The sequence below is a fragment of the Anabrus simplex genome, chromosome 3, assembly GCF_040414725.1.
Source record: "Anabrus simplex isolate iqAnaSimp1 chromosome 3, ASM4041472v1, whole genome shotgun sequence".
NCBI classification, from domain to species: domain Eukaryota; kingdom Metazoa; phylum Arthropoda; class Insecta; order Orthoptera; family Tettigoniidae; genus Anabrus; species Anabrus simplex.
In genome coordinates, this window is record NC_090267.1 from 509,756,540 (window position 1) to 509,766,342 (window position 9,803).

Consider the following 9,803-nt stretch of genomic DNA (forward strand, 5'->3'; position numbering starts at 1 on the left):
TCTAATGATATCCGCATCGACGGACCAAATGCAAACTTCTAGCACGACGTGCATGACAGATGCCGGTACAACAGTAGGCTATAGTGTCACCATAAACACGAACTTTCATTTCGAGTCAAAACGTTACCATTTATACATGTCTTTATTCGTATTAATAGTGTATTCATGTGTATCCATGTGTGTAGTGTATTCCATGGAGGGCTGCATCAAACCAGCCTATGGACTGATGACTCAAACAACAACAGTGTATTCCATTTGTTAAAAACGTGTTCTCAAGACATTCCGTTAATAACTACTATAATGTGTCGTAAGTACACGAGAAACGTTATCTGTCTACCCATAATCGCAAAGGCCATTTATGAACAGCAGGAATAACACTGCTCCTTGAGATTCTTCTATTCAGGAATATTTCATTTACTCATTTTATCATGTATTCTTTTCTAATATGTGCTTGAGAAAGCTGGATTTTATAAATCCAGAATATGAAACAAACCAAACCCCATGGCACTACAGCCCTTGAAGGGCTTTGGACTACCAAGCGACTACTCCTCAGCCTGAAGGCCAACAGATTACGAGGTGTCGTGTGGTCAGCATGACGAAACCTCTCGGCCGTTATCCTTGGCTTTCTAGACCGAGGCCCCTATCTCACCGTCAGATAGCTCCTCAATTCTAATCACGTAGGCTGAGTGGACCTGGAACCAGCCCTAAGGTCCAGGAAAAAGTCCCTGTCCCGGCCGGGAATCGAACCCGGGGTCTGCGGGTAAGAGGTAGGCACGCTACCCCTACACAACGGGGCTGGCCCAGAATATATAACTTATCTCATTTCTACAGCAACAGCTTATGACTGAATGGGTCGAAAGCTTTCTCTAAAGTCTAGAAATACTGTAATTCCTTATTATTATTATTATTATTATTATTATTATTATTATTATTATTATTATTATTATTATTATTATTATTATTATTATTATTATTATTATTATTATTATTATTATTATTATTATTATTATTATTATTATTATTATTATGCAATCAGAAAAAGTAAAGCCGATAAATGGTGGGCACTGGCTAAAGAAGTAGAAGATGAAATGAAATGAAATGTAGTATGGCTTTTAGTGCCGGGATATCCCAGGACGGGTTCGGCTCGCCAGATGCAGGTCTTTCTATTTGACTCCCGTAGGCGACCTGTCCGTCGTGATGAGGATGAAATGATGATGAATACAACTCATAAAGTAGAAGATGATCCATGGGGACAAGGTTATAAGATTGTAATGAAGAAACTCGGGACATTTTCAACCCCGAGTGCGGATCCGCAAACAATTAAATGTCGTATGGCTTTTAGTGCCGGGATATCCCAGGACGGGATCGGCTCGCCAGGTGCAGGTCTTTCTATTTGACTCCCGTAGGCGACCCGAGTGCGGATCCGCAAACAATTAAACAAATTGTGGATACACTATTCCCAGACCATCCAGAGAGGATTGACTGTGACGACGAAAAAGAACTGGATGATATACCCCTCTTCACTGTAGAAGAGCTGAATAGAGCTATTAGCTCTCTTAGAAACAAGAAAACTCCAGGACCAGATGGTATACCTACAGAAGTGCTAAAGATAATAGCAGAACTATGTCCAGAACTGTTGCTGAATATGTACAATCATTGCCTGCAAACGGGTGTTTTTAGTCCCCGATGGAAAATGGCTCGTTTGGTTCTGATCAGCAAAGGAAAACTTGGCAGTTATAGACCTTTATGTATGCTGGACACAGCTGGAAAAGGCCTGGAGAAACTTCTGCAGCCCAGAATCCTCTCAGCAGTTCAACTAGCAGGGGATCTATCTGTTCGCCAACATGGATTTCGGAGAGGACACTCGACGCTAGATGCAGTGTGGGAGGTGGTGAATACAGCAGAAAGGGCACAAATGGGCAACCATCATTCCCGTAAATTGACACTTCGTGTGACCCTGGATGTGAAGAATGCCTTCAGTTCGGCAAGATGGAGCGACATGTTGGTAGCTCTTGAGGAAACTTTCAAGCTACCACAATATCTTATGCGCATAATGAGAGATTACTTCAAAGATCGCACTCTATTGTATGATACGGAAGATGGAGAAAAGACAAAACGCCTGACGGCTGGCGCAGCGGAGGAATCGACCCTTGATCCAGATCTTTGGAACATATAGTATGATGGCTTGTTACGTTTGGAGATGCCAGAGTACACGAAGCTTGCGGGCTATGCTGATGATGTGGCCGCCTTGATAGTAGCTCGTAATGTTGAAATGGCTCAAATCAAACTGAACCAGGTGATGAGGCGCATAAAAGAATGGATGATGAGCCACAGTCTAACATTGGCCGAACACAAAACGGAGATAGTTCTTCTGACGAGGAAAAGGATCGAAACCCTTGTACCAATGACTGTTGGAAAGTTAGTGATTGAAACATCTGCGAGCAAAAAATATCTAGGAGTGATACTTGACTCCAAGCTCACATTCTGGAATCACATTCAGAGAGCGACAGACAAGGCAGTCAAATACATGACTGCACTTAGCAGACTAATGGGAAACATTAAATCACCGAAATTCAGTAAACGACGTCTTCTCATGTCGACGGTTCAGTCAGTGCTCCAATATGGCTCTGAAATCTGGGCTGAATCCTTGAGATTTGCTTGGTATCGGAGAAGGATAGCTGCCGTACAACGGAGAGCGGCTTTACGTATTTCATGTGCATACCAGTAGTATAATTGGATGGTTCGGCGGCCACCACCACCACCGGGACCCAGAGGCCTCCTCCACCACCACCACCACAGCCAGAGGTCTCCCAGGGACCTCCTCCACCACAGCCAGAGTCCTCTTCCAGTGCTGCCAACTTAACCTAACTAGCGCGAAATTTGAATTGGTAAATAAAGCCACGTGCATTTTTTGACAGTCACGTGCTTTTTGACAGACAACAACGGATCGCTAACCTCAGTACTGCCATCTTGACGGCCTAAACCTCAGTGGTACCAACTTAACCTAACTAGCGCGAGATTTGAATAGGTAAACAAAGCCACGTGCTTTTTGACAGCCACGTGCTTTATGACAGACAACAACGCATCGCTAACCTCAGTGCTGCCATCTTGACGGGCCTAAACCTTAATGCTACCAACTTAACCTCACTAGCGCGAGATTTGTATCGGTAAACAAATCCACGTGCTTTTTGACAGCTGTCATCCGCCATCTTTAAACTACAGAGCACCGTGCTGCCCTCTTTATCGCAGTAGCTGTAAATTCGTCACCTGTCATCGGCAGTGCTGCCATCTTGGCGGGTCTAAACATTAGTGGTACCAACTTAACCTAACTAGCGCGAGATTTGAATCGGTAAACAAATCCACGTGCTTTTCTGACAGCTGTCATCCGCCATCTTCAATCTATAGAGCACAGTGCTGCCCCCTTTAGCTACTTACCTTTGAAATGTGGTGGCGGATAATTTGAAAAATGCTTTTTGACAGCAGCCATCTTTGAGCACCGTGCTGCCCTCTTCAGCTAGATACTTGTGGTGGCAGACAGTTCTACGTGACAGCAGCCATCCTTGAGCACAGTGCTGCCCTCTTTGTGGTGGCGGGAAATTCCACGTGCTCTTGTTTGGAAACAAACTCACGTGCTTTTTTCTGACAGATGTCATCCGCCATCTTGCATCACAAACCTCAGTGCTGCACTCTTTAGCTAGATACCTTTGAAATGTGGTGGCGGCAAATTCCACGTGCTCTTGTTTGGAAACAAATTCTACGTGCTCTTCAGCTGTCATCCACCATCTTTAATCCAGAGAGCACCGTGCTGCCCTCTTTAGCTACTTACCTTTGAAATGTGGTGGCGGCAAATTCTACGTGCTCTTGTTTGGAAACAAACCCATGTGCTTTTCTGACAGCTGTCATCCGCCATCTTTAATCAAGAGAGCGCAGTGACGCACTCTTTAGTTGAAATGTGGTGGCAGCAAATTCTACATTCCCCGTCTTTAATCTACAGAGCGCCGCGCTGCACTCTGTGGTAGCGGACAATTTGAAAAGCTGCCAAGAGAGCATCGTGTTGGCATCTTTATTCTTTGACATGTGGTGGCGGATAATTTGAAAAATGCTTTTTGACAGCAGCCATCTTTAATCAAGAGAACACCGTGCTTCCCTCTTCAGCTAGATACCTGTGGTGGCAGGCAATTCCACATCCGCCATCTGAGAGCACCGTGCTGCGCTCTTGATCGTAGTAGCGAACAATTTAAAAAGAACATGTCAAGGAATACCTTTGTTCTAAAAGAAAACAAGACTACAGTTCTGAACGGCTTGCGTAAGATAGCGATTGTTATAACCTCCTTTTCCCTGCTCTGTTAAGGCATAGCATTATCGAACATACAACGCAATCTTACACATAAGACAGCACGCATATCGCGTACCTACAAGTTTAGACTTGAACACATACTACTGTTTATAGTTCGACGTTGTTGAACACTGCATTGCATGACTAGAATCGAGCACTGTTTAGAAAGAAAAAAAATTATCTTCTCAACATACTTACTAAGCTGCTCTTCCTCCTCTATCAAGGTACATCTCTATCGAACGTGCATCGCAAAAGCAAGAGTATGCAAGTTTAGACTTGAACACATACTACCGTTTATAGTTCGATGCTGTTGAATACTGCATTGCAAGACTAGAATGAAACGCTGCAAATTCTCTTCTCGAATCTGCTCAACACCTTCTTTCTTGACATACTTACTCTTCTTCCTTGAGTGATATAGTATTGAACAAAACTCTATCTTGCAAATAAGGAGCGGGAGGAAGGTAATACCTAATCTAAAATAAAAGAATATGCCAATTCTACATTATTTATTTACATCTTGTATGTACAAGTTTTATCTCGAATCATTTTACCGTAGTGATGTTTGCGTACTTCTCCTATTCTCGACACAATTCTTGAATGTACAAGTTTAAACTTGCCGTACTACGCTCTCAGCGTACCTCTCCCTATCTTTATACAATATGTACAGTGAACTGTGATGTAAGACAGCTTAAAGTATATGTTACAAAGTACACACCTCTAGCATAATGTTTTTCACACACACACACACACACACACACATATCTGCTTTATGTAAAGTAGTACCTATCAATACTACTATGCCCCCAGGCTAGAGTGTTGGTAGAATTTGGAATGACAAACCGTTTGCAATCATCACTATTAAGGGCTACCTTACTAATTAAATGAGTGTACAACTGGTGCTTCTTGCTTCTAATGACAGACATTTGCTTATGCAAAATAGGTGGATTACTTTTAATGCAATTGTTATAGTTTTCAAAACTTAGCTGATTCTGAACTACATTCTTTTTCACCCCCTTCAATCTCTTTATTTGTAGTTCATTTAAGAGTTTTATGCAATATGACTTGGATTTAGTACCTGCAAATGAATCGATAATATTTCCAGCACATTCACCTTCATTTTACCTAGAACCTTTTTGTTCACTAGCGGTAGATGATATTGATTATTTGCAGGATAGTTACTAGTATCAAACCTACCCAAGTCTGGCTTTATATCATTGTAATAGTCATCAGTTTTGATTTGATAAATAAACGAATCGGTATCTGTGTAGAGCAATTGCGCATTATGCTCGTACTTCTTCATCATATAATCGTAATGGAATTCATGAATGAGTGTTTTAGCCAATTCAAGTACTGCAAAGCCGACGTAGGTAGGTTTGTCATACTTAACCTTAACACGATTCATCTGTATAATAACTAAATTCTCATGTATGATGGTACAGCTGAGGAAATTTGGTTTACTTATTAAATAGTTAGCACCATACCTTTTCTTAATATTTTCCCAGTTTGTAATTAATTTTACATCAACGCGTGTGTCAACATTTTCCATAGTCTTACCAAACACACTGTTATTCATGAGCTTGTAGAAATCTTTCTCAAACTCGTAAACTGCATTTGTTCTTAAATTATTAGTCAGATCGATATATGGCTTTAGCCACGGTGACTGATTAAATTCTAGTACGCGATGAATTTTGGATAACTTCAAACCATGCTGCAAACACTGTTTTAAATTTCTGTAATGAATGAAATACTTGGATTTATCACACAAATTAGCAATTAGCATTTTCGTCGTTGATGCGATGTATGGGGACTTCCATATTTTCAGGGCAGAACGGTAAGTCATTATGAGAAGTGTGTAACTCTTTAGAATACTGTAAGTCAACTTCGAGGAAATAGCCTTTGTCAGCTTCATCGCCTAGGGCGTGCAGCTGTAAAGCATCAATTTCGCACTGCGTTAGCCAGCGGAAACCACTCATCGGTAGATGCTGACTCTTCGCCCACACATACTGATTATTAGCATCGAGATAAACAATATACTGAGATTCCTGACTAGAATCGAAACTCGGCATGTACTTATTATTTGCCTTAGAATACCGCCCACTGCACTGACTTAGACCGCCTCGAATAGACGATTTTATAAAGTGTACCATATCAATATCGGTTAGCAGTTCCAAATTCACCTGCGTGTATTTTAACATCGCATCCCAACTTAACCCAGGCGCTGTAAAATACTGACATGGGTCAAGGCTGTAGGTTTTCTTGCAAACACAGCGAAAATTTTCAAAAACATCAGCTAACAAAAGTACATCCGTCTTTAAATATAAGTCGGAGTATTCACCCAGCGTTTGAATGTGGAACTGTTCCCAGGTATGTTGTGCATGTAAATAGTCATCATCACAAATATCTGCTGAATTCAGCGAGCTGTAAAAGGATTGTTTCGATGGTAAGGCACGTTCTTCGAGGCGTTCTAAGCAGTCAAGATATTCATAACAAAAAACACCCTTACGCCGAAGTAAATTAAACTGCGCTTCTTCAGGAAAAACGCGTCGTATTTCCGTAAATTGTTCTGGCTGTAAACGACTAGAAAGTTTATCGAGGTTACTAGCCATAAAGCGAAAAGAGTCAAGGAATCTCAGTTTTATAGAATGCTCCGCATCTACTTTTACAAACTTTGTAAACGCAATGTACCGCTCTTTATTCTGAGGGATTATATCTACTTTTTCATCTGAAGCTCCAAATTGTGAAATGAAGAAATGTGAGTCGTAACCAGAGAAGTTATGAAAAATTACAGGGATAAATTTTGGAACTCTGTACTTAAGATTACAGGTATAATGAGCGGCACATCTGTAGAAACCTGTTAAATGATCATGATCAAACACTTTAGGGTCATTTTCGGAAAATTCCCCATTACAAATACTACATTTTGTAGCACGTTCATGATCATTTAACTGAATTTCGGTGAGTGGCTTCATAGGAATATTACTATTTAGAATACGACCAAGAAGTACTGCATCACTTTCAAGTCTTTCTAAAAATACTTTAGCAGCATCAGGTCCTCGATACAGCTCTAACTTGTTAAGCGTACTATCATAACTACACTTGATGTAATACGCGAAGCTATACGGGACATGCGTGTGTGTAGTATTAGTGAAAGAGTTGTCAGGATTAGGTGAGCATGTGCTGCATGGCTTGAGGATGCCTTCAAAGTCCGCATAAATCACGAAAGGTACCCACATCTGCTTGTGAAAATTTGTAAATTTTGAAACATCATTGCCCGTAGTAGGTATCTCTGTATATACATGATTGCAGTCATTCTTGGAATGCTTCGTTAAGTGATCTTCAGTTCTAAAATACTGAAAGCATCCATCACATAGCCACTTTTTGTTACACCTGTTTGACTACTGACTACGAACAAGTCTACTCAGATTTTTAATCCAGCAAAAGTGGCTATTCTCACTGTTTTCGATATAGAGTAAGTTAACATGAGTACTCTTCTTATGATATGTATAATACAGAGGACCTACTACAGACTTTTTCTCTACACCATACACATTAATGCTAATGTTATTTAGTTCTTCAAAGCGCTTAATGTCCTTTAAGTGCATAGGAAATTCGATGCTATCGAAATTTAGTTTCGTTGAATAGATTGGATACGATGATGTTCTTTTAGCTACGTCTGATTTAGCAGGATTTAAAGCCGACATCACCGCCCATGCAAAACATGCTTCGTCATTGTTTTGGATGTTTACAACAGCTTCTTTTCGCTGAATCCATGTCGGCAGCTCGATGTACGATGAACCTCGCATAGGATTGTACTTATTGATGTTAACTTCTAGATACATTATTTCAACTAAAGCCCACCCTGATTCCTTTTAATTAAATTCCTCGCTCTTAGTTGAAATAATGTTCGAGACATCCCTAAGTACATCACCAAAATTAGTTGACTGACTTATGACGAAATTTTTCGTATTAAATGATTTAATGTCCGTTATTTCCGATTCATCCGTGCTTTTAATGTACAAGGCGAAAAGTTCAAAATTAACTTTAAATAAATTTTGATTGGACAAAGTTTTAGCGAGAAGCTGTTGTACATCCGGTTGAACACAATTTAAAAAGTTTGAAGTGCTCGGAACCTTTTGACTGGCACGAATTCTACAACTAAAAATCCTGCTTTTAAATGCAGTATTAATTTCCTCGATGTTTGCATTACAGCCACTTCTACTAGCATTATTTTTATGCTCATTACTGCGTAAGTGCCCCTGAAAATGCGAAGATGGTACATCAGTGTTACAGTGCTCGCAGTGAATAGTTTGAAGTTCATGATTTTTTCTAGGTTTTTTACTACTAGTACTCTCTACAGCTACATCAGTAGCTGCACGCTTTTTCCCTACTACCTGAGGGCAAGTAGATATTTGATGTACCTCTGCTAAGTGAGCCTGGTATTGCTCTACATTAGCGAAGTACAGCCCGCAAATATCACATAAAGCGGATGTTATGCTAGGGTGTTTTGATTTAACATGACGCGTAAGGGCATCTACCCTCGTAAACGTCGCCTCACACTGGTCGCAGTGTAACGTATTGGATGCCTTACTATGTTTTATTTTTAAATGACGTGTAAAGGCATCTCGTCTTGTAAAAGTTATATCGCAATGCGAGCAGGGAAACATGTTGACTTCAAGTCCTGAAAAGAGAACAACCATTTATGAATAGAGATAAGCCTAAAGTTGCAACGTGCGGAAGAAAACCAAGTTTTAACTTATAGAAGTCAGACATTGTCGTAATTTTTTTTAAAAAGCAGGCAGAGAGACATAAATGTTTTATACCTAACAAAGCAGAAGCACTTTTGTTCTTAAAACTATAGTAACTTATTGTCCTTTCCTCGAGTCGCAATGAAAAAACAAAAATTTAATTAATAACGATCAACCAGCATGAAAGATTGAAGAGAACAACTATTTATGAATGGAGATTAGCCTAAAGTTGCAACGTGCGGAAGAAACCAAGTTTCAACCTATAGAGGTCAGACATTGTCGTAAGTTTTTAAAAGCAAACAGAAAGAGATAAATGTTCTATACCTAACAAAGTTGAAGCACTCTTGTTGTTAAAAATATAGTAACTCAATATCCTTTCCTCGAGTCGCAAAGAAAAAACGAAAATTTAATTACTAAGCATTAACCAGCGTGTAGGATTAAAGAGAACAACTACTCATCAATAGAGATTAGATTAAATTTGAGATGCTCGGAAGAAACCAAGTTTCAACTTATTGAGGTCGGACATTGCTGAAAGTTTGAAATTATTAGATTAACCTCTTCCACAGCATGCTGATTGAAGAGAATAACTATTTATCATTAGACTAAAGTTAAGATGTTCGGAAGAAACCAAGTTTCAACCTATTGAGGTCGGACATTGCTGAAAGTTTGAAATTATAAGATTAACCTCTTCTACAGCATGCTGATTGAAGAGTTTAACTATT